The sequence below is a fragment of the Rhinoderma darwinii genome, chromosome 6 (genome assembly GCF_050947455.1).
Source record: "Rhinoderma darwinii isolate aRhiDar2 chromosome 6, aRhiDar2.hap1, whole genome shotgun sequence".
Classification (NCBI taxonomy): Eukaryota; Metazoa; Chordata; class Amphibia; order Anura; family Rhinodermatidae; genus Rhinoderma; species Rhinoderma darwinii.
Window position 1 is genome coordinate 31,490,182 of NC_134692.1, and position 25,629 is coordinate 31,515,810.

Below are 25,629 nucleotides of genomic sequence, written 5' to 3' on the forward strand. Positions count from 1 at the left end.
GGGACACCCCCCCCCAACGGTAACACCCAGTTGTCAATTTATTTATAAATTTCTAGGCGGAATAACAGAGGAATGGCTCGGTATCCGCATCATCCACGTTATCTGTGCATCTCTAGTCATTTTGTGTTTAATCCTGTTTTTATTGAGTATTTTCAAAATACAGGAAAGAAAAACATAAGAACCTCCAAATCAATGCTGTGCTCCTTAGCAATCACATTCCATGGCAATTTGATACCATTGTGCAAGAATAGAGGTAACCCCCTATCTATTTACTGACTATACCAAGAGGTTATATAGAGAAGGACAGGGGTGCAGGGGTTTCAGCTCAAGACATCTAGCTTCTCTATATGTGGGATTTTGCCCAAACAAGCAATAAACAGTAATAGGGTATGTTCACACGGAGTGTTTTCGGGCCGTAAACGTCCCGAAAAACGGCTGAAAATTCGGAATCAGAACGCCTCTGAACATCTGCCCATTGATTTCAATGGGAAAAAACTGTGTTTTGTTCTTTCAAAACGGCTGCGGAAAAAAACGGCTGCGGAAAAAAACGGCTGCGGAAAAAAATGGCCGCGAAAAAGAAGTGCATGTCACTTCTTCAGCCGTTTTTGGAGCCGTTTTTCATAGACTCTATAGAAAAACAGCTCCAAAAAACGGCTGTTAAAAACGCCACGAAAAATGTGACTTTGATTAAAAAAACGTCTGAAAATCAGGAGCTGTTTTCCCTTGAAAACAGCTCCGTATTTTGAGACATTTTTTATTTTGTGTGTGCACATACCCTTATTCTTTTAAGGAGCAGGCAATCAGCAATGAATGAAAAGGAAACCATGGGATAGGGAAGACTAGACAAAAGGGGGAAGGAAGGGAAGTGTAAGTGGACACGCGTCTCATCCAATGGTAAAGCACACCACACCAAAGCAATGTGTGAGTTTAAGTATTAAATGTGATGGGAGGAGTATAAATTGATCCTATAATTTAAAGAAAATTACAACTCTTCTTTCTTTACAAAGGGAAGACCCCACCCAGTCCATATCTATGGTCATTTTAATAACCTAGGAAACTGTTTCACAACCCTAGTCCACAAGCACTCTATACATGCACAATTTCTCTCCTCACATGTCTGCTTTAGTAAATTCCTCATCAAATAACAATTCTAAAGAACTTTTTCTCATAACACTGCGTTATACCATTCCTCTTTTATTCCTCCTTAATATTTATGAATAAATTGACGACTGGGCGTTACTAATCCAGTTGTCAAAGAGGTGTGTCACTACATAGCCTGACACTCTCAGCACTGATTGGTCTGTGTAGGACACACCCTCAACTACCAACACCCAGTTGTCAATTTATTCATAAATTTCTAGGAGCAATAACAGAGGAATGGCACAATGTAGAGTTCAAAGAAAAGATGCTCCAGAATTGCTATTTTATGGGGAATACAAGTATTTACTAAAACAGCCATGTCAGGAGGGGTGACCGGTCCTCTTTAGGGCATCTTTTCAGACCCATACCATATATTTTGTGGGCCCTTATGGTCTAAATGGGGCCTAATTGGGGACTAATTTAGTATATGTGTAGCTGTGTGAGCCCTATGCAGTGGTAGAGGGCAGCTTAGCCTGGGCCCTATACTATAGTACCACATGTAATGCCTAGATGGCGGCCCTGTCTGTAGTAGTTGATAAGATACAGTCATAGGAGCCATTATCGAGGTTTAAAAATGAACCAAATTAAATATTTTCTTTACTATTTGCAAAGGGTTGCCTTTTTGATGTTCTGTATAAACGTAGTCCTCTGGGTTCATTGCTGCCCGATTTCCCTTTAAATTCCCCTCGGAGTATTCTTTTAACGCAGCATGTGCTTAGTGTATCAGATTATGTGGATAATTGTAACACACTACCTGAGTTTTCTCCTGCCACTCATCAGGCCTAATTCAGAAGTCTGTGGATGGCACCAGGGGATTCAAGGTCAGTTTCAGGTTAATAGCTTTCAGGCTGTTTACTTTTACTCACTATTTATCTAAAATTGGTGCTGATGATTTGAGTTGATTGTACACAATGTCAATTGCCATTTATACAGTCAGATATGTACATTGTGTACTCATTGATCTCTGTAAAGTAAAATGTGACATATTCGTGCAAGTGCTAGAAAATTCCTTTACTATATATGTAATTGTGTATATGACTGTGTGTAAAATGATGAACCCCTACTTAGTTATTCTTAAAGAGGATCTATCACCTCTCCTGACATGTCTGCTTAGTAAATACTTGTATTCCCTATGAAATAACTCTTTTAAAACATAATTTCTTAGAACTCTGCATTGTACCGTTCCTCTGTTATTCCTCATCGAAATGTATGAATACATTAAGAATTGGTTGTTACCAGTTGGGGGTGTGTCCCTACACAGTCTAACACTGTCCAATCAGTGCTCAGAATGTCAGACTGTGCAGCGACACGCCCCTTTGACAAGAGGAATAGGAACACCAAGTTGTCAATTTATTCATAAATTTTAAGAAAGAACAACAGGGGAACAGCACAAAGCAGTGTTATGAGAAAAGATGCTCCAGAATTTATTCAGTGGACTTTACTAAAACAGACATATCAAGAAAGAAATTGTACATGGAGAGAGAACGGTTTGCTCATGAACTAGGGTTGCGAAACACAGTCCAGGGTATTAAAATAACCATAAATGCACAGATAATGTGAATGTTGCTGATAATATTTAAAGGGATTTTCCCATAATCAATATATGTCACCTATTCAGGGATAGTTGATAAATATCTGATTGATGAGGGTTCAACAGCTGGGGGTCCGACAGATCACAAAAACGGGCTTACCTTGCCGTACCTGGGAGCCCCATATGAATGGAGTGGTGCTGCGCATGCCGAGCGCTATAGAAATGAATGGAGCGGTGGCCGAGCATGCGCACTACCGCTCCATTCATATGGGGCAACCGAGATGATAAGCCGTTCTCGTGATAGGTGGGAGTCCCAGCGGTTGGACCCCCATCAATCAGATATTTATCACCTATCCTGTGGATAATGATTATGGGGAAACCCCATTTAAGTCTATGGTAAATAATTGTTTCTCGTCAATGGAATTCCATCACTAGAAAATCAGACACGCAGGTCATTAATTCTAATAACAATGTCGTATTTATGGCAATGCACCTGTTGTACCATTGAGATTTTTGCAGCCAAATTATGAAAGTTTTTCAAACATAACAAAACTTTGCAATGTTCAGAAGATCAGGGATCCAACCTTAAGATCGCCTCATGTAGGCATTTACACTGTGTAGCAAGATATCCGTCTATCTTTAGAAGTTTTCTATGGCAGGATTGTTAAGACTTGTGTTTCACTAGTTTTTAAGAATTTCGAACATGTTAAAGAGACACCCCTGCACTGTTCTCATTGACACTATGACTCCCAAGCCTGCTTCGACTTCTATTGGGAGAAATTAAGATTTTCGAATCTAATGCATTAATCTGTCCATACACATTAGATGAAAGTTATCTGAAATGGTAAATCATCTTTTAAACGTTGTATGTGATGCCCAAAAAAGTGAGAAGACATGTTGGATTTTTTCAGCAAGTTGTCGGCTAGAACTATTCAGCACTTTTTGTTTTTACTATGTTCCTGATCTGCCAGTTCATTCTGGCAGGATGATGTTTGATTGTTCGTATGAGTGATCTGATGTACGATTGATCTGCCTCATTGTGGCTGATACTAATCTGGAGCTTAGCTTTGCAATCAGGAGAAGACAGGACGAGTTGGAGAGTGAGTCGACAGGGAGCCTGACTGTCGGAATTGACATTGAACGGCATCAAGCATCTTGAAATGTATTGTAATACATGCAAGCTGCAGAAGCAAAACAGTTCCAAATCTTTAATTAAAACCAATTACAAAGAGAGTAAGCGGACACCACCCCCTTCTGTATTTCTGCAAGCTCCCTATTTGGACTCTCACTGGATGACCTGCTCTCTGGAACCCTCCCGTCGAAATAACCCCTAAATGACCTAGAGACTTTTCTCGATCAGAACTCTTTAATCCCCTCCACCCCTTCTTTTTTTTTTCTTTTTCGCCAACCTCCCCCCTTTCCCCTCCTGTTTTGTCCCTGTTTGCCATGGAAATACATGTGGCTAGTTGTAAAAAGTTAGAAAATATTTACAATAAAAACATGCTGATCCAAAAAAACAATAAAAATTTTTTTTTCACTTAATACATACAATGAAATTAAAAAAACTGCAAAGATCTCCACAGTTTTTAATAGTACAGCAAATGAAGGAGTCATATTATGGCGATCTGAACGTGTGGGCACTGTCACTGGCCTACACAGGACCACAGCAGTAATACCCAGCCAAGGTTCTACCGCAACTGCCAGGACTCCAGTCCCAGCAGTCTACCACTTTAGATGCAATGGTCAATAGCAGCTGCGGCATTTAAAGTCTCTTACAGAGGGATAGGCTACCATGGAGTATCACAGACTTACAAGGAAGATTTCTATGGCGAAGCCTGAGATTGCGTGGCCATCTTCGAGAATATAAAATGGGGGACCGAAACACAGGAACTGAGGCCAGATCATTCAAAAGTGGGGCAGCAGGTAAGTTGACTATACATTTCCAATGTATAGTCATTTTCTGGGGGGGGACTTGAGAGCCGCTTTAAAGCCCAAAGTAGGCCTGTCCTTAAAGGGCTAAGTTCTATACTAGCTATATAAATCCATATGTAATAATTCCCTCTAATGATGGCTTCAGAGAGGAAGAATTATGTAATTTATTAAGTCCCATAAACAGAGCTCCCCTATACAGATATATTTTGAAATGATTCAGCACAGAATTTTTGGACCTAAAAGAAGAGTGGTGGACATGAACTTTAATAAATGAATAAAGGCGCACTATATTGGGAAGTGGGCCCATTCTGTTTTGCTATGGAGTCTTATAATTTCTATATACAATCTTGCATGGATGTTTGTACCTATATAAATATATCGCCATAAATAGTCAACCAGGACATTATTTCATTATAGTGGCCCTCTCAGCTTTTAGTGTAATATCCAGAGTAAGACTTTGTTCCATGCAGTAGTTACTGTTTTAATCTTTCTTTCTCATTTATGTACTTTACAAATACTGTCCTCTGTGGTGGCTTTGTCTTATCGTTTCTTTATGTTTTACAAATATTCATTCCATCACGGAGATCATTAAAATGTAAATCAGCTGTGTGTCACCCATAACAATGTCTATGCAAAATAAATTATTATACTTATGTTTCCTTGTCATTGCATCCATGAACGAGGCTTCAAAATACCAATGAATTTTATTCTACCCTTTGGAATGTCCTCTAGGTCCCTCCAGTTTTCATCAAACTTGAATTTAATCACTGCCTTTTTAATGTATCAAATAAAAAGGAATGTGAAGAGCCGTGGTGCTGGGGGCCAATTTCAATTCAGACTACTCAGAAAGCAAAGTACTCTATGCATGAAATGAGCAGCACCTCGGAGATTCTTTGTATGAGAATCTCCTACTCATATATTCTAAGCAAGATAAATAAAATTAGGAGCAACCAGAAATTGTGAGGGCTGAATAAGAGTCATGAGTCAGGGCCAGTTTTAAAAAAAGAACTAAAGTTGAGGCCCCCGCTTGCCACTTTAGACAGTTCTCATAACTAACACAAAAAACCCCCAAAAAAAACAGGTCAACTCACTTAGTGTCTGTTCATAAAGATATAATTCTAATCTGGTCCATTTATTCTTGGCTGGAGTCTCTTCACAATCCTCAAATATTGGTGATTCACCACACAAATGCCAGGGCACCAGGTCTACATGTCATGACCTTCTAATACTTTATTCAATCTATGCACCACAGCAAAACCACATGCAACAAGTCTTTTGGCCACACAGAGCTCAACCGGTGCGGGTTTGGGCTTGCTGCCCGAGCGTTTGGGCAGCTTAATGTTGGGTGCCCAGCAGTCAGAGACTACCAGGGACCCTGGAGAGAAGACCGAAGTGGTTTTTAGGACTCTGTATAAAACAGATGCAGCAGCAGCAGCTATTAGTCCCGGTGGTCATGTGACTGGTCACATGATCGCCGGGATGCCGGTAGGAGGAGGCTGCTTCTGGGTCTATCTAGACACAGCAGAGTCCTATGGGTATGTTCAAACGGCCTATTTTCATCTGTTTTTCGGGCCGTAGACGCCCCAAAAAACTACTAAAAATACAAAGGCTGAACGCCTCCAGACATCTGCTCATTGATTTTAATGCGAAAAATGGCGTTTCGTTCCTTCGTTCCCCATGGGTGTTTTTTATGCGGCGTTTGTAAAAAAAAAACAAAAAAAAAAACGCAAAAAGAAGTGCATGCCACTTCTTGAGCCATTTTGAGAGACGTTTTTCATTGGGTCAATAGAAAAATAGCTCCAAAAACCGCATCAAAAAACACTTGATGCATAAAAAATGGCTGAAAATAAGAGGCTGTTTTCCTTTCCTTTGAAAACAGCTCCGTATTTTACAGCCGGTTTTTGTTAAGCGTGTAAACATAGCCTTACGGTGACGATAGTCCATATAACAGGGCTGATTTACCCTGTAACTGGGGCTAAAAAAAATTAATTAATAAACAAAGTCCCTAAAGGTATTTTCTGACCTTTGAGGGACAGACCATAATAATAAAAATAAAAAAATAAAAATTAAACAAAAATTATACATAGACTACCCCTCAAAATAAATGCTTATAATTAGCTCTTTTTTTTCCAAACAATAAGCCTAAGAGTATGTTCACACGGGCTATTTTCGGCCGTGTTTCGGGAAGCAGAACGCCTCCAAACATCTGCCCATTGATTTAAATGGGAAAAACGGTGTCCTGTTTCGACGGGCCGTTTTTTTTACGCGGCCGTTTTGAAAAACGGCCGCGTAAAAAAAACGGCTGCAAAAAAGAAGTGCATGTCACTTGATCAGCAGTTTTAGAAGTAAGTTGTCCCGAGGATCTGCGGATCGCACAGCTATGGCTCCTGAAACACTCTGTGATTAGCTGTGATTGCCAGCGAAAGTGGTGGCCACTACAGGGGAACTGTAGTATTACATGCCACCCACTCAAAGGAATGGGAGACAATATAAGGACAGGGCTGCCTCCAAGTATTCCTCCAAAGCGGGAACTGTTGTTTGTTTTAGCAACTTTTTTAACTTCGCTCATGGAGGGTGTCCCAAGCAGTGTATCCTACTCAATGATGACCATATGCTGGTTTGTAGTCATGTGACAACATAAAAGCAAAAAATTATAAAAGAATCAGGTAAAAAAAAAGTAAAGTAAAATAATCCCATAAAGATATTTACCAGTATTACTTTTGGTATATATATATATATATATATTAGATGTATATAATTTTTCGCTAAAATGTGTTATTAGTTAATGATATATCAGATAGCAACATTATTAAGGCGCAAACTGGAATATCATTTATGGGGATTTTATCTTCTATAACATTTTTACCCTGTCTTGTGATTTCTTCAATAGGTCATAGCTTGTGAGCAGCAGTATGATTACTCCTATGATGTCCGCTGTGATGTTTGGTCTCTTGGGATTACAGCCATCGAGCTGGCAGACGGAGATCCGCCTTTGTCTTCTATGCATCCAGTGAAAGCTCTCTTCAAGATCCCGAGGTAGGACACTAGATGGCTGTCTTGATTCACTGGATGTTTAGTAACATTTAGAGAAAATACAAATTTAACTATGCACTGGAAAAAAATAAAAAGATAGCAAAACAAAACAGATAGGGAGTAATAAATTGACATGTTGGTTGTGCGTATTCATATGTCATTACCCATAAGCCTTTGCTGCAGTTTATCTATGCCTGACAATGGCATGGAACGTCAGCGCATATTATATATAAAATAAATTTCTTTGCAATTTCACAAGGTGAATATATATAGGATTTTGTTTTGATTTGGTTTTGTGAAGCACCGCCATCCATTGAAATCTATGGACTCCTAGTGATCTCAATCGGTGCTCCTACAGTGAAAATGGACCTTTAATAAATAGTTTCCTCCGCTATAGCAAATGCTTGAAGAAACTCCCATCATAAGGCCTCTTCTGCAATCAACTTTGTTTTGGTGACCCTTAGTATATACGGGGATTGTCCAAACTAGACAATCTCTTTAGATAGAACAATCCTAATATATTTAAGCATAAAAATAATTAATTATCATAAATAATATAAATAATAAAAAAAACACAACACAAAAATAAAATAAAAATATATATATATATATATATATGATCAATATAAAAGTTTTAAGCCTATGGTGTCAGAAAAAACAAAAACTATTTTTTTTCTTATCGAAATCACTGATGCGGAAAATTTTAGTTCCTGCAAAGAACAACGAAAATATTCAAACGAAGCTCTTGTCACATTCATACAATTATGGTCGCCTTTCACATCTTTCCATGATTGCAATTTGCATTTCTGATTACCTCAATTTATATGCAGATGAGCTTGTGCGTCATAATGTTATCTACTTTTACCCAGCTCAGGCTTCAATAACTCACCAGTATGAAATAATGAATAGGGCACGAGCAGCGGCGTATCTTGTTGCCTTTGGATGAACGTAAAACAGGTCACAGCAATTACTGTAGCAAGGGGAGGTTCCAAAAATCAAAGCTAAAACCCATATCAGATGAATGGATGAAGGTGTTCAGAGACAGCGATCCTAGCAATGGGGAATAAAAAGATTACGAGATATGAATAAATACATAATTGTGAAATTTCTTTACGTTCCTCCTTCTAAACGGTTTCATATTCATTGGTACAAAGTAATTTAACATGGTCCCACAGTGCATGAGACTGTTTCCCTTCTAAGTAACGGTTGAATTTTTAATCTGGTGGTCCGCCGTTTCATGAAAAATGTAAAGGATTTAAATCCTGTAATAGCAAATGTTTCTTAGTATACACGCCGAGGACCACTGCTTACCAGCACTCGTCCTACCCCTACATGCCCCATGGAGATCCTGCTACAAGATTCAGATGGTATTCATCCAAATCCTTGGATGAGTGCTTTTATACACTATGAATGTAACAATTATGCTGATCCTCTAAAATGAAAAAAAAAACAACATTTTTTTTACCATTTTTTTTTTACATATAAGAGTGTTTCGTTGTGTCACAGTAGATAAGCTTATTGGCTAGGTTTGGACTTTTTAAAAATTTTTTTTAACTCAACTCGATTTGCTGAGCCAAACGATAGGTAGAATGATGGAAATTAAAAGCATAGACTACCAGGGCCTACATGAGCAAAGATCAATGCTTGTCACGTGGCAAATGTGACTTTTATGACATATCGACTGGGTATGCAACAAAAGACTCCTTGTGGGGGTGGTGTCTCCATTAAAGTCAATCGTAGATACCGTATCTTTGACAGGACTACAGGCCGCCACTCAAACTCTTGGCATCAGGGGGCATCCTAACAGTAATACCCCAACAGTCACCTCCACCAATCAGATGTTTTTATGACAGCACCTGAACATATTTAGGACACCACCAGGCAACTAGCTCAGGGATGATGATAGATCATCCTACTCTAGGAAACAGCAACCTTCGGCACTCCAGCTGTTGTAAAACTACAATCCCCATCATGCCTGGACAGCCTCTGGCTGTCAGCTGGGAGTTGTGATACACTGGTATCATGCTAAGGGGTGTCTCCACTTCTGATGGGGACAGACATAACATTTGAGACGACGGCCGTTCATCCCAAGGGTTAAGATCACACGAGGCAATAAAACCTAATTCTTTCACTCCCCAGTGTCCTGTCAGCTGCACTGTCCCATCTTCTAGATATTCTATACTGCCCTGAGCCTCTGTATCAAATCTGCTCCTAATAAATTTACAGGGGGGTTTCACTAGTAACAATGCGAGTGACTACAGATTTGTGAGGACCAAACGAGAGGACAACTGGCTTTGTGTGGGGGTTCTGGACTACTTTCCCCTCTACCCCCACACATGGTTGTGTTTCACCAGAGATAAACTGAGTGGGTATTTGACTGGCACTTACTACTGTTGTGGCTGCTCCAGTATCAATGAGAAAAGGAATTGGCCTCTGCCCTTTTGTGGCTAGAGATACTAACGGGACAGGTCCTAATTTAATGGGCAGGATTGAAGCTATTGTCAGCTTCTGGATTGCCAATTTCTCATGATTTATACCCATAATCCTCCTGATTCGGGCGACGCCTGCCCGAGTGCTGACGAGGAGGTTGTTCTTGAGCTCCTTCTTGTGACTGAGCTCGTGGCTGCCAATTGGGGTCCCTAGGTCTCTTTGGGGCATTAGAATTTCTGGAAATATGTCCAGGCTTATCACAATTGTAACAAATTATCTGTTTTTGGGGTCCCCTGCCATGTACCCCTAGATTCTGATTCTTGGGATAGTAGGGAGCCATTCCTGCCACAGGATTTTTTTCTCTCCGTTGTTTCTGACTTTGTTATAATCCCTGTGCCACTTTCATGATGACTTGTGGGTCTAGGCTCCTCCTACAGCTTCTTTTATGGGTTTCTTTAACCCTTCCATAAAGGATAAATCCCTTTTTCTCTTTCACTTCTTCATTCTTTTCCCTGTTCCCGTCATCATAACATTCATAATAAAACTTTCCTCCACATTCGATTTCCCTAGCCCCACCTCTCTGTACTTCCTTGGACACTTTTTCCCAGGCATTCGCTTGCTCCGTAAACTTTTTATCTTTCAACTATCCTCTATGGGTTCTACATACCTCACCCCATTCATCAGGGTCTAGTTTCCCTCCTTGTGGCATACCTAACCCTTTCATAAATCTCCTTTTTGACTGCATCTCTCCCTTCCCTTTGTTTTACTATATCCACTGGAGAAACTCTGGGTTTCTTCTTCTGGGGTGTCAGTGTCACTAAATTCCCCATCTTGGTCACGCTACGTGTCCCAGCATCACTCTGTCTACTGGAGGATGGCAGACTGATAGCTACAGTCACCCACAACTTTTCCCAGCATCACCTTGTCTACTGGGAAGGGACTGATAGCTACAGTCACCCAAACACGTACTTGTCCCGGCATCACCATGTCTACTGGGACGGTGCTGATAGATACTCACTATCTATTTTCTACAATCAGCCACAAACTACTCTGGCCAGAGCTTTAAAATGCGGACCGGGGTCTTTGACACTCACCCACACCCAGACCAATCCAATATAGTAACAAAACTCCAAAAATGGAAGTCCAGTGGACTGGTACAGTGCAAGAATTATGGAGGGTGTTAATATTAGGTCGTTAGCAGAACGTAGAGCATGGATAGGGTGGTAGACAGAGATGAGGGAAGAGATGTAAGGAGTTGCAACACTGTGGAGAGCTTTGTGGGTGAGAGTAATAAGTTGACATTGTACTCTAAGGTGAATTGGCAACCAAATCTTTTTGTAGCACACCCTCAGTAGCAGCAGCAGCATGGAGGGGATCGTACAACAGTACTAAGCAGTGTAGCTAAGAATCCAGTACTGGAGTGACATACAACACTTACTATAAGCTGCAGCAGTGTCTTTGTGTGTCTTTCTGCCTTTCTCTCACTCTGCTCCTGTTTCCACCTCCTTTAATATATGAAAAATATTATTTGGATACAAATATAGAGTGCGATAGAGAGAGGGAGAAGGGGAAGGGGAGGGAGGAAATTAAACGCAAAATAAAGAATACCAGACAAATAAGTAAATCTAGAAATTATGTTCGTTTCAAAGCAATTGTAAGCCAAAGAAAGGGAGAAGAGTGAGATAAAGGCCCATGTTTCATGGATTACAACGACACTGAGTCTGTTATCAGATCTCTAAATTGAGATGTATCTCTATAGGTAAGCCAAGGTTGCCAAGTTCTTGTGAAGTAGGAGGTAGACCTATTGGCAATGGCAGCTATCTTTTCTATATGAAAAATTTGATTAATTATCCTTAACCACTGAGGTACTGTAGGAACACTGAAGGATTTCCATAAGGGTGGGATTAGTAATTTGGCACCAGCCAGGAGAAACAACATTAGTCGGTTTGCATCATAGGTGATCTAACAAGATATATTACAAAGTTTCTTATATTCGCTTGTACTTTTGATTTATGCAAAGTTTGTTGAAAGATTAGTGACCATTTAAGAGTGTAGCATTAGTCAATCTCCTACAAAATGCTGAAAACTCAGCTATGGCTGCAGAGGTGTCCAACCAAGTCTCAATCACAAGGGGTCCACTATTTCCATAATCAGTGTAAGAGGATATTCGCTTAGCATTCTGTGATGCATAATACTTGCTGCACTGGCAAACAATATTACAATCTCTATAGCACCTGTTTGCCATAGGACACACACTAGCAGTTAACCAAAAGAAATCCAACAGTTATTTCCATGGGCCATTTGGCCATATCTTTTTGTCATTTAATTTATTTGGCCATTGGGAAATTCTGGGTTGCGCACTTCCACTTTCACCAGTCCTAATTCTAAACCACTTCTTCTTAAACGGTCAGGCTGGCTTCTCTGGTGGGGTACCCCCAGTTGTTGAGGAGGTGCAGCTGGCGTGGCAGTTTTGACAGAAGCGATTATATGCTACAAAGGCCTTTCTCTGGCTGCACCAATCTTTGGGTTACTAACATAACCAACTTCTTTCGTGGTTATTGTAATGCTCTGCTGGGTTCAGGAGGCACATAATAGATCATTTCAGGTAATTTTGAAAACATTTGGCATGGACTTGGACCAATGGTGAGGCTAAGGCATCATGATGTCCTGGATTGTGAGAAACTATTGTACTAGGCTATGCTACTGTAGAATCTGCATCGGCGCTGGAATGGGGCCCTAACTAATAGTCTATAATTATTATGAGTTCGGATTTAACAAGCATGTGATGTCTTCTACTATTTTTGTTTTTGTATCTTCCTACTTCGCCATAATCTATTGGTGATCTACATATCTTGTCCCCTATATCTTTCACTCTCCTGCACTCCTGCCTTGCATTAGCGGTTCACGGAACCTTAACTCTGGCACTCCTTTAGGCGTAGAGCTTGGACCCCTTACCTACAGGGCCCTATAGCAGCTGCTATACCTACTACCCTGGTGGTTACACACTTGATCTGTAGCAAAGAAATTGAGGACCAGGAGTCACGACGCCACATGTAATAGAAACAAGTACAACATTTTATTTAATACAATATCATACAATGAAAAAAACGATTAAAAACTATAGCGAGGATCTAAAATACAGTATATGTGTGGACCACTCGAAGGTATTAATATTACCACGGGTATGATGTATAAAGCACACAATTTGAACGTGTGTGCACCAGGCAGTAACGAAAACCATAGGTCAGTGATATGTCACCGCAGTGTCTCACCTGTGCTATAAGAATATATAGTCCACAGAAGTGAAATTCAATGATAAGTAAAGCCCTAATATCAACAATTTTGGACAAAAAGACCCCAGGGGGAAATTGTCACACCGAACATTGCTACATTATTTATTATGCATAGGTCAAAAAGAGAAAATATCCTGGCATGTTCTATAATGTAAATCAAAGCCTGCCTGGAATCACAAAGAACTTCGTACAAACAATCTTACCCATGGAGGTGAAAAAAATAAGGTGGTCCACAAAGTATAACCAAGTGTAATAACACCCCGACGCGCGTTTCGTTGGTACAGCTTCTTCAGGGGACATTTTTTTCACATCCATGGGTAAGATTGTTTGTACTAAGTTCTTTGTGATTCCAGGCAGGCTTTGATTTACATTATAGAACATGCCAGGATATTTTCTCTTTTTGGCCTATGCATAATGAATTATGTAGCAATGTTCGGTGTGACAATTTCCCCCTGGTGTCTTTTTTGTCCCAAATTGTTGATATTAGGGCTTTACGTATCATTGAATTTCACTTCTGTGGACTATATATTCTCATAGCACAGGTGAGACACTGCGGTGACATATCACTGACCTATGGTTTTCGTTACTGCCTGGTGCACACACGTTCAAATTGTGTGCTTTATACAGCATACCCGTGGTAATATTAATACCTTCGAGTGGTCCACACATATACTGTATTTTAGATCCTCGCTATTGTTTTTAATCGTTTTTTCCTTGTATGATATTGTATAAAATAAAATGTTGTACTTGTTTCTATTACTTGTGCCGTTGTGACTCCTGGTCCTCAATTTCTTTGCTTAAGATTTATTGGAGTTGTGCTATGTTGTGCATATACATTGGAGGTGCCTAGACATTGTGTTGGCTGCACCTAACCAGTGATTCTGACCTGTGAGACGTATTTTGACACTTGATCTGTAGTTGACATGATGCATTAGTCATTACTTTGGGTTTGTGTGATGAGGATGTGAGTCATGGGCTGCTAAATCTCTGTGCAGCTTTAAACATCAAGAATTGTCCAAACTTGGGGACTTTTTTTCCAAATGGCTTCAAAAGGGCAACTCATTAATATAATCAATAGTAACACATACCTCATATTAGAATTGATTGCTTTAACAAAAACTATGCTAATATCACATTATGGTTCTCAGTTATGGAATTGCAGCAAGAAAATTACAAGCTATGGTTGACTGACTCACACAGCGCACCCTTAAAGCTCTATTTTTAATGCATATCATTTGCTGTTTGTGCTGTTTGACGTCAAAAACAATCTAGGCTAAATCATAAAATATGTTTCTTTAAAATATCATTGCAGATCAGAAATGCATTACTTTTATGAGTTTCCCACCCAATTTGAGACATGTGTCACATGTCTAATGATCAAGTGATGATCAATGGTGATCATTCATTCTGTGATTATTATTATTAATGATCGATCTTATCCCCAAGTTAACCTACAACTGGATCTCCATATTTTTATCCGTATGGAACATCTGTACATGCACCATGCATACCATTAAAGGGGTATTCCGGTTACCGGTTGTTTTTTAAAAAAAAAAACGCAACTAAGTTTCTATGTACCTGTAAACTCTCTAATCTGCGGCTGTTCTTCGATTCCCCTTCAGCTTATTTTGCTCTCTAACATCTCCAGCAGCGTTGTGGTTTCTTCATCAAGTATCCTGGCGCCGCCGCTGTTGCCATGTGACTTGATCTCCTACAGTTCCCATCGTACCTCGCCGCACTCTCTGCTCACTCATTGGTTGGGAGCAGAGAGTCTCGTGATGTAGAGAGTTATTGGCATCCCCGGCAACTTCTGAATCACGTAATAAAGATGCACTCAACGCGCATGCTTGACCGGAGCCTACAGGTCGTGGCTATTAGTAACGGAGGTCAAACAAAAAGATCAGGGGACTATAAACATTTCCATTTTTGTAATTAATAAGCGATTTTGCATCGTCCTCTAGAACAAATTTGAGACTTTTATATTGTGTAGAGATGTATGATAAATGTCTATATTCAAGGAACCGGAATACCCCTTTAAATCTGTTTCAGTAGTATTTCGTTATTATTTAATTTTCATTGCTTAGACAGTACCAACATACTCTGCAGCGCTGTACAGAGATTGCCTTCACTCACATCAGTTCCTGTCCCCAATGGGACTTACAATTTCATAGGAAGCCAATTAAGGCCCCATGCACACGAACGTTCTTTTGCGGCCGTAATTCCACCGAAAATGCACGGGAGAATTGCGGCCCCATTCATTTCTATGGGGCCATGCACACGACCGTGGTTTTCACGGTCCGTGCATGGCCCGGGAGCCTGGACCGCAGAAAGAATGGCCATGCCTTATTACAGCCGTGTTCTGCGGTCCAGGCTCATTGAAAATAACGGCCACGGCCATGTGCACGGCCCGCGATTTGCGGGCGGCTCGCGGCTGACAGTCCGCTGCCGCCCGACCCGAAAATCACGGCCGTGTACATGGCTACAGTCGTGTGCATGAGGCCTAACCTGTCAGTATGTTTTTGGAGTGTTGGAAGAAACTCACACAAACTCCATAAAGTATTTTTAGATCACTAACTGTATAAAAATGATTTTGGCTAAACATTTTTTTTCTATTTTACACATAAAGGCATATCTCTATCTCAGACATTTATGGCATATCAACAGTATGTGCTATTAATGTCTGAGAGGAGTGGGCCCCACCACTGGGACTCACACCTATCTAGAGAACGGTATTTCGCCTGCGTTGCCCCATGAGATGCTGGCCGGATGCCGCATCCAAGCTAGAATGGATGGAGATTTGTGCAGCTCTCTTCATTCACTTCTACGGGAGTTACGTAAACAGCCAAAATCATGATCATCATCTCTTCTGCTTGCCCCAGGAAGGAGGTTAAATGCCATCTTTTTCATACTATCACTTTTATGTTGATGACATTGCTGTGGGAACAATGTAAAAGAAAGGGCACAATGTGGCAGTATATCTGAGGCACTGGGCCTTGTGACTTCCCTGGCTGTCTGAAAGTATGGTGATATTTTTGTGGTATGTGAAGTTGTATAGAGATGTACTGGAGATTTTCTTTTTTGTTTTGCTATAACATTTGTATTTACAGCAAAATGTACTTTGAAAACGTTGCAACTTTGTAATGACATTTTATTAAAAATTATTTTCGGTTTTTGAGATACAGCTGCTTTGCATATTATATAGAGAGCAGCTGTATCTAGCGCGGAGAATCCGTCAGCTCAGCGGCAATGACAGGTTCAGGGTCACCGGGTCCATGCAGGATCCACCTGTTACCGATCACATGCAAGTTACAAACTTTTTAGATGTGATCGATAACAGCTGGATCCTGCGTGTCAGAGACACGCATGACCCGCTGACACTGAAGCCGTCAGTGCCGCTGACTTGACGGATTCAGGTCACAGCGCTAGATACAGCTGCTCTGTATACAGGATACATAGCAGCTGTATCTCAAAAAGTAAAAGTATTTTTTTAATAAAAATGTAATTACAAAGTTGCACCAAACACACTGATACACATTTTTATTTAAAAATTATATATTTTTCCAAAGGTGTACATATCTTCAATACTGAAATTGCTGTTGTGTATTGCTCTGTACAATAAAATTATATTAGTCTATTTTTGCAAGATTCCAAAACATGGAAAAACAAATCTATCCTACACAAACCACTTATTGGGGCATTTGGACCTTGAAAATTCCAAGCAACGGGCTATCGTTCATAAAGGGCAGATTTATATAAATTATCCCTTTATTTTTAGTGAAATGACCATTCTACCAATAAGATGCTGTTTTGTAATGGACATTTGTTTGAGAAGTTACGTACGTACGTATGTAAATAATATACTGTATACATATAATACCTATGTAGTCACAATAAGGGACACATCACTCCAGGCAACAAGCGTCTGTGTTTTCTAATAAAATATTTTTCTCTTTGCATTTTTTATTGGGACATCAATACATACAAGTGGAATTAACAGCACCTCGGCTCTAAAGGAAAGAGAAATATGGATTGTAATGTTCAATGACCATTTGCCTCGGAGGACCAGTTTACATTATAAAACACTTCTATTACCAACCTTCAGATGATAGATGAATAGAACCGCTGATTCCTAAATGTGTCTGAAAACCACAAATATCTGGAAAGAAATATGAGAGCCCGAGAGGTCAGAGGAAAATATTTTAATAGCTCAACTTAGCCTTGCAGGGATCTGACTATGAAATTCAATTGTACGTTTTTAAGGGACCACTAACCTGAACTGAGACGCACGTAGAGACAGTCGTTCTAACGTTCCCGAAAATGAGGAAAGCAATATGGCTGAAACTGCTAGGGATAGACCTGCAACAATGATATAGTACTCCAAGGTGGATACAGGTGGAAGGCATTCTATTAACTGATGAATTACACTCATGATGTACACCAACATACTGAATTGAACAGGATTTTAGACGATTGTGTTTTAAGCACATGAAATAAAAGGTTGAATGCAATTTCAATACTTATCCCACCCTCCTGTATGGTGAAAAGGCTTGGGTGTGTATATACCACTGGACCACCAGGGATCAGATATTGACCTCTGGAATTTCAGAGATCAGTCACTGTATTACCTCAGGACAAGACGCCGTGTTACCCTAGTACTAGATGCTGTGGTACCCCAGGTTCAGACGCCGTGTTACCCCAAGACCAGACGCCGTGTTACCCCAAGACCAGAAGCTGTGTTACCCCAGGACCAGGCGCCGTGTTGGCCCAGGACCAGGCGCCGTGTTGGCCAAGGACCAGGTGCCCTGTTGCCCCAGGACCAGACGCCCTGTTGCCCCAGGACCAGACGCCCTGTTGCCCCAGGACCAGACGCCGTGTTACCCCAGGACCGGGCGCCGTGTTACCCCAGGACCGGGCGCCGTGTTACCCCAGGACCGGGCGCCGTGTTACCCCAGGACCGGACGCCGTGTTACACCAGGACCGGACGCCGTGTTACCCCAGGACCGGACGCCGTGTTACCCCAGGACCAGACGCCCTGTTATCTCAGGACCAGACACCGGGTTAGCACAGGATCAGACACTGGGTTAGCACAGGATCAGACACTGGGCTACAGAGGTGTAGCTTGAAGCAAAACCTGTAATAGTTGTACCCCACCTACTATGTGCCATTTATAATACTGGTTGCTTATTATGTTGCAGAGGGGCATTTGGGCCCCCTCAAGCACCAGGGCCTGGGTGCAAATGCTACCTCTGCAACCCCTATAGCTACATCCTTGCTGGGCAACCATAGGACCAGATATTGAATAATACCCCAGGATCAAACACTGGGTTACCATAGCGTCAAACACTGGGCTACCAAAGGACCAGACAGTGGATTACCTGTGGATCAGACACAGAATTATCACTAGACCACCAGGACTGAAGGGTTTTTATGCACTTTACTACCTTGGATAAACAACTGAATGTAGTGTTAAAGTAAACTGTATATAACTAATAACCACTAACTGATAGCAGAATATACCACATTTTACTGGAGAATGGGCACATCTGAAGTGTTCAAGAAGAGTTGCACTGCAAATCATGAAGGAATTAAGACCGTTTTTTTCCCCCTCACAGCTTTTTTATGGATTTCTTATAGTGGCGAATGGAGGTTTTTCCTGGCAGGTTCATAAGGGCATAAAATTGTGACATGTTCCATCAGATGTCACATTACGAAGCTATTCTTGTCTAGAAGCATTGGTTCTAGGGGAGAACATCTCCGTAATATGGCATTGTCTAGAGGCACCATACGGCAGCACGTGGAGTGCCTAGGGGACTCTGTGTGCCTCTGTACAGCTACCGCGCATGTCTCAGTCCTGTGCATGAGGTCTTTGGGTATGTGCACACGATAACTGCAATTACATCTGAAAATATGGAGCTGTTTTCAAGGGAAAACAGCCCCTGATTTTCAGACGTTTTTTGAGCAACTCGCGTTTTTCGCTGTGTTTTCGCTGCGTTTTTTACGTCCGTTTTTGGAGCTGTTTTCATTGGAGTCTATGAGAAAACGGCTCCAAAAACGTCCAAAGAAGTGTCCTGCACTTCTTTGACGAGGAAGTCATTTTACGCGTCGTCGTTTGACGTGTAAATGACATGTCGTCGGCACAGTACGTCGGCAAACCCATTCAAATGAATGGGCAGATGTTTGCCGACGTATTGTAGCCGTATTTTCAGACGTAAAACGAGGCATAATACGCCTCGTTTACGTCTGCAAATAGGTCCTGTGAACCCAGCCTTAGAGTCCATGAGACATTACTTACTATATAACGAGTTCTGCTGGTCCGGTTTGTAGGAGACTTCAAACCAAGACGTTTTTTTTTTTTTTTTTTGCTTTCTATAGTGAATGTATGTATTTAATTTCCAGCACTGGCAGTAAAATCTTTATCCATCTGCCTTTTAGATGTTTCTTTCTTCCATTGTATTATTTATATTCCGCTTTTTCATTAAATAATAGTCACAGTGGCTAATTCAGAGCAGGACGACTTTTATAGATAAAAAGACTAAAACAATAACAAAAGTTTTATATAAAACACAAGGAACGTCTTACAGATGACTGAATCTTTTCTATGTGAAAATAGTTTCACGAGATTAAATATTATAGGCTATAAAGGAGTGTAGTTATAAATCACACAATCACAAAAGGCATAAATTAGCTTATTGACATACGGCATATTGTTGGCTTCCAGCATACATTGTTCCTGAGTGATAGCAGTTAATTCATTTGCTAAAACGTATAATGAGGAGACAAATATAAGGTGAATATTAATGTTTTATTTTCAGTAATGGACCTATTTCCCCTCATCAAAATAGATTATTAAATCCCCCACATGCATGTCATAAATAACGGCCTTCAACGCCTCAAGATAGAGATAAATCATCCAGTGAGGACCCTGAACCATGAAATGATTCTGTTAACATGTCATCTGCTCAGGATATATTTTAAGATCTCTGGGAGATGGTTCTAAATGATGAAGGAAAGGTAGCCAAACAAAGTTGTGGAGTGGGAATTGATACTTTAAACCTCTCTAAATGGTGATTAATACAATATCTATTTATATATCTTATCTATATAAGATGTGACACACAAAATAATATACAGGAATACAATAACATAAAAAATGAAAGACAAAAAATAAAAATAAAACCTAAAACAGATAAAAAAAAAGAAAACAAAACAGCTCAATTGCTACAATATCTTGACTGCCACAAGAATTAACCATTTGAAAGTGAAATGACCTCATAAATTCTTCCAGCTACACCATCGAATGAAAAGTATTATATCATAAAGATATAATCTTGTCAGCTAACGCCACAGTGACATTTTGAAAAGACGATTAATAGCTCAAGATGAAAATGTGGCAAAAGCCCAAGCTACAAGTTTGTATGAAATATAGGTCTGATATAATCTAACGGTCTTATTTCCCCATTTTGATAGCATTTAGTTTAACCCCCTAGACTATAAAGCAGTGCTAGTGTGTATTTCCGTCATCCCAATAAACTCAACATTTTCTTATTTCTGCCTTCTCTGCTGGAGCTGAGTGGTTGATGTGAGATCTTTGCATACCCTCAGGCTCATCATTTTGTAGAAATTATTATAGCAGACCCTTTGGGAATATTTCTGTGCTATTTCTGTCAAGAAGTACTTCACACTACAGAAATACCTGCATCGTCTCAGTACGTTGAGGAGGAAATTGAATGTCATTAAGGGGAACGTGTTTTGACTTCTGTCTGCATTACTTCAATACAAATCAATACTATTACAAATCTTTTTTTTTCTCCACATATATATTCTTTTTTTCTTAAAGAATGTACTCAGATGGACTAGCGGAGGTAATATGTGAAACAAATAATATTACGGTTACTATTTAAATGACCTATAATGTACGTTATGATTTTATGTTTTATTGATGTAATATTCAGATAATATACAGAATAGAGAAAACTTACAGCTAACATTGACACACTGTATACCCATAAACTAACCCTTATTATGCTATATTGTTCTCAAACTTTCCTTACAAAGTCCCCAATGTAATCACCAGGTCACACATATGGCCAAAGACAATCACAATGACATTACTTCTGGGGCACCACTGAGGTTGTCATGGGGGGTGGCTAAACAGAGGGCAGTGGAGGACAGATGTCAGTGGAGCTTTGTTTGGGGATGTACATCTAGCCTCACTAAATACAGGGGTAGCGCTCAGTAATAGTTACATAGGTTGAAAAAAGACACAGCTCCGTCAAGTTCCAACTTTCTCAATCAATTACACGTCTTTCATTGCTAGATTAATTATAACCCTCAATGCCATTTGTCAGTAAATAATCATCTAACCCATTTTAAATGCTGATATATTATCTGCTGTTATTACCTTTTGGGGTAGGGCATTCCAAAATTTGTCTACTCTAACTGTAAAGAACCCTTTCCTACATTGATGTCTGAAATATCCTTCTTCCACATGCAATGAATGTCCCCTGGTCCCTAGTAGAGTCCTTGGAAAGAACAGATTATATGCTTGTTCTTTGTATTGACCACACATATACTTATACATGTTAATATGAGGTGTACTTTTTCCAAGCTGAACAACCCAAATTTCTCTAGCCTTTCATTGTAAGGGACACCTCCCATCCCATTTAATAATCGAATTGCCCGCCTTTGAACCCTCTCCAGTTCCCCTATAAACTTTTTTCAATGTGGCCTTTCAAAGGATATATAGAGGGGTAATATTACATTTGAATCAACACCGCTTTTACATATGCTGCTTGACATTGAGTGCTGCTTAGCATGTTTGTAACTAGAATATCCAGGTCCTTTTCTTGTTTTGTTATCCTAGTCTGATAATATTTTTTCAAAAATTTGAGCAGTCAAAGAAAATCCATAGAACATATAAAAATACATTATCCTGCCCTTTGTCAAAATCAAACACATTGCACCAGGTCTTAATATAAACTTTATTCTGACCCAGCCTTAGGTTGTTGGTGCCCTGTGCAGAACTTTCTATTGATCCCCTTTGGTGTATGATATAATGCCTAAATAATACAACCACACAGTGCCCAAATAACATTGCAATAAACTATCCAAATAACACTTCCAGACAGTTGCCTAAATAGCACCCAATTGCTTAATTAATAAACTAGGGAATGAAGCTCCTTCGTGTACAGTTGCTTTTCCAATAATAAAACATGCATTGATGGTGAGAATGGCGGCACAAGCTACAGGTGCCCAGATCAACAGGACCAACAGCGACCCCTAACCCAGTGGCCCTCCCTTCAGTAATGATAGGAGATTTGTTATGTACGAATGCACAGTTTGCACCCCTAGGGATGGCCCTATATTGCCATGTTTCTTTTCAAGAACATGGAAAGTTATAGATCGCAACATAGAGATATAGAAAAGAAAGACATTTATAAATACAACATTGGATTATGACCCTTATTTAATTCAGGGCTATTCTTACTATTGATAGTGTGGGTAACCGTACCCTAAATTATCAATTATTCCACTATCATATTTGTGCTCCACCACCCAATGCATTATGTGTGTCTTCTTTTGTTTCTGGAAAACATGCATGATAGGAAGATAAAATGACAAATAAAAGATTTCTCTGCCACACAATATACTGTGTAGCCATTGGTATTGGTTTGCCTATATAAAATAACTAAGAATGGGGGATAGATCAGGGGTCAGTGTGACTGGTGCTATCTACAGGGGGCATTGTGACTGGCGCTATCTACAGAGGGCAGTGGGACTGGTGCAATCTACAGGGGCATTGTGACTGGTGCTATCTACAGGGGGCATTGTGACTGGCGCTATCTACAGGGGGCATTGTGAGTGTGTGTGGTGTTTTACTTTACAGTGTTTATTTAGTTCATGGGGACAGAGTATGGTGCTATTATATTGTATTCAGGGGCACAGTGTGTGACACTATTATATTTAGGGGCGTAGTGTGTGGCACCATGAGAATGTCAGGATGTCTTATGTGACGCAACACTGATGACGTTAAGTGGTCCATCGCATATTAGGCCCTGACGCTGCTCGGTGTCAGGACCTTGTATGAGCCGCAGCATGATGAGGGGACCATGAGGGGAGAAGAGAAGAAGAGTGGTGAGCTGAGCATCCATTTTTTTAAATTAAATGTCTGATGTGGGGGAATGGTGCACAGGCACGGTTATTGCGCAACAATTATGACTCCAGTGGAGCCGATAGCTAAGACTGGCGTATGAAGTGCCAGTTTCAGTAAATCTGTCCCTATTTGTTTTTTTTTTATCAGGTCTTTACCCATATATACAGCTTGTACTTCATACCCAGTGGGATTGGCACTTCACGTCATTATCATACAAGTTGAATTGTCATTTGACACTTCGTTGTAGTACTCTCATCAAGACACTAAATGAAGCGATCTGTGGGACCAGTCAGGAGATACAATGTCACAGCGGTTAGAGGCTCGAATCATTCCCTGCTGAGTCCTGCTTTCTGTCATTACCCCATATAATTGTTAATACCTGTATTATTAGATGTATGGAGATCTTTCCCATGGATATATTTTATTAAGTAGTTATTGCATCTTGTTTTTAAGGCAGAGCTGTCCTTACACTGACTTTCTTCCATTATAAGAATTATTCACCGGGATACTATGGTTTAGAGCAGTAACTTGACTTTCACGGATATGAATTATTACTAAATTGACTGTCTATAGCCGTTCATTGATATAGTCCTGTGCCCAGAATGTATTCACCTTCCTGGCATAGTCACATAACCACATTACCAAACTCAGGGGCACATATTTTCTAAGGCCAATTCATTTATCACCATATTATTGGAGTTCCTGCAGAAAAGTACTAGAGTTGTGAGAAAGCTAATTTTGGTGATCACCCATAGGTGCCACTGTCATGGAAACACGGCCACATTTAGTGGTCTGGGAAATTAGACAGTCCCATTGAAATTTGGAGTTTGGAAGTTCTCCAACATACAATTTTGGTGGTGGTGATTTTGTTGTCCGAAACAGATTACAGTAAAATTTGATTTATCGATTCATTCAGGCAAGAACTGACTTAAGTGATATTGACATAACCTTTATCTTTTGGGCCAGAGATTGAGCTCCAACATCCACTATGTAATGCCAGCTCCAGCTGTGAGTGGCTCGAGGCAGACAGATGCGATGTAGTGATGCCTGTCTGCGCAGAGCCACACTATGCACAGAGCGGAGGATCAGTGGGATCTCCTCCACTCGTCGTGGGAACGGGGATAGGTAAATATTTTATTATTTTTTATTAGGCACTATACTGTGTGGTGACAGCTAAGGAGATATTATACTGGGTGTGGGGGGGGCATAATAGGGAAGTTTACTCTATTTGGGCAGCTTTGGAGGCATTATACTGTATGGGGCAGTTATGGGGGCATTGTACTGTATGAGGGCAGTAATGGGGGTATTATACTGTATGAGGGCAGCTATGGGGTCATTCTATGTGGGGGGAGCTATGGAAGCATTATTCTGTGTGGGGGCAGGTATAGGGGCATTATGCTATGTGGAGCACAGTAAGGGGTCATTATACTATGTGGGGGGCCCACTCAGATGTGCCCCCCCTGTGCTAAACCCCTAGCTACGCTTCTGGGTCCAACCTTTTAGACAAAGTGGCCATCTATTCCAGATAACAGAAATGCTGGTATCACACCAGCAATATGCACAAGAGCTTTGTGTTCCAGCATGGTCACTTCTGGCCAGGCCTGTTGCTGAGCAGCCATATTAACTAATTTGGTGGCTGCCTTTTACATATCTATTCTGATAGGGATTCTGAAAGGGAAAAACTAGGGTTAAAGCATTGTTTTCTTGATTATAACAATGGAATCACTCAAGTCACAATAAAACCTTATATTATGGGAAATGATTACAGGAGAGCCATTGAGGCATTTGCTCATATTTTGCATGCAAACCTATTTGCTAAAAATAGAATGGGGGTCTTTGACAAGTAAGGACAACGCAAATCACAGTCATTTTAGGTACTCTGTAACCTTGGCAACTATAGAACAGCCGCAATTATGTGTCATTTTCTTCGCTGGTTTATCACCTAGGAAACCATAATTGGTTTTCTCATCTCAACATTAATGGAAAGGACTGGCCCAGCATAAAATATCAAACATAAAACTCAAATGGAAACCATCTTTTCCGTCTTATATCATAATAACCGCTATTTCTGCTTCATTTCTGATCTTTTATAAATATGTGATCAAGTCAACAGAAAT

The 25,629-nt window shown here is 40.3% G+C and overlaps 1 long non-coding RNA gene across 1 annotated transcript; it reads right to left on the reverse strand.

Moving 5' to 3' along the window:
• Window positions 1-7,474: 7,474 nt before the first annotated feature.
• On the reverse strand, window positions 7,475-11,573 carry LOC142655371 (uncharacterized). The gene is made up of 3 exons (XR_012849480.1): window positions 11,505-11,573; window positions 8,526-8,686; window positions 7,475-7,668 (listed from the first exon to the last, which is right to left on the reverse strand). It is a non-coding gene; the product is annotated as an uncharacterized LOC142655371 (long non-coding RNA).
• Window positions 11,574-25,629: the final 14,056 nt, after the last annotated feature.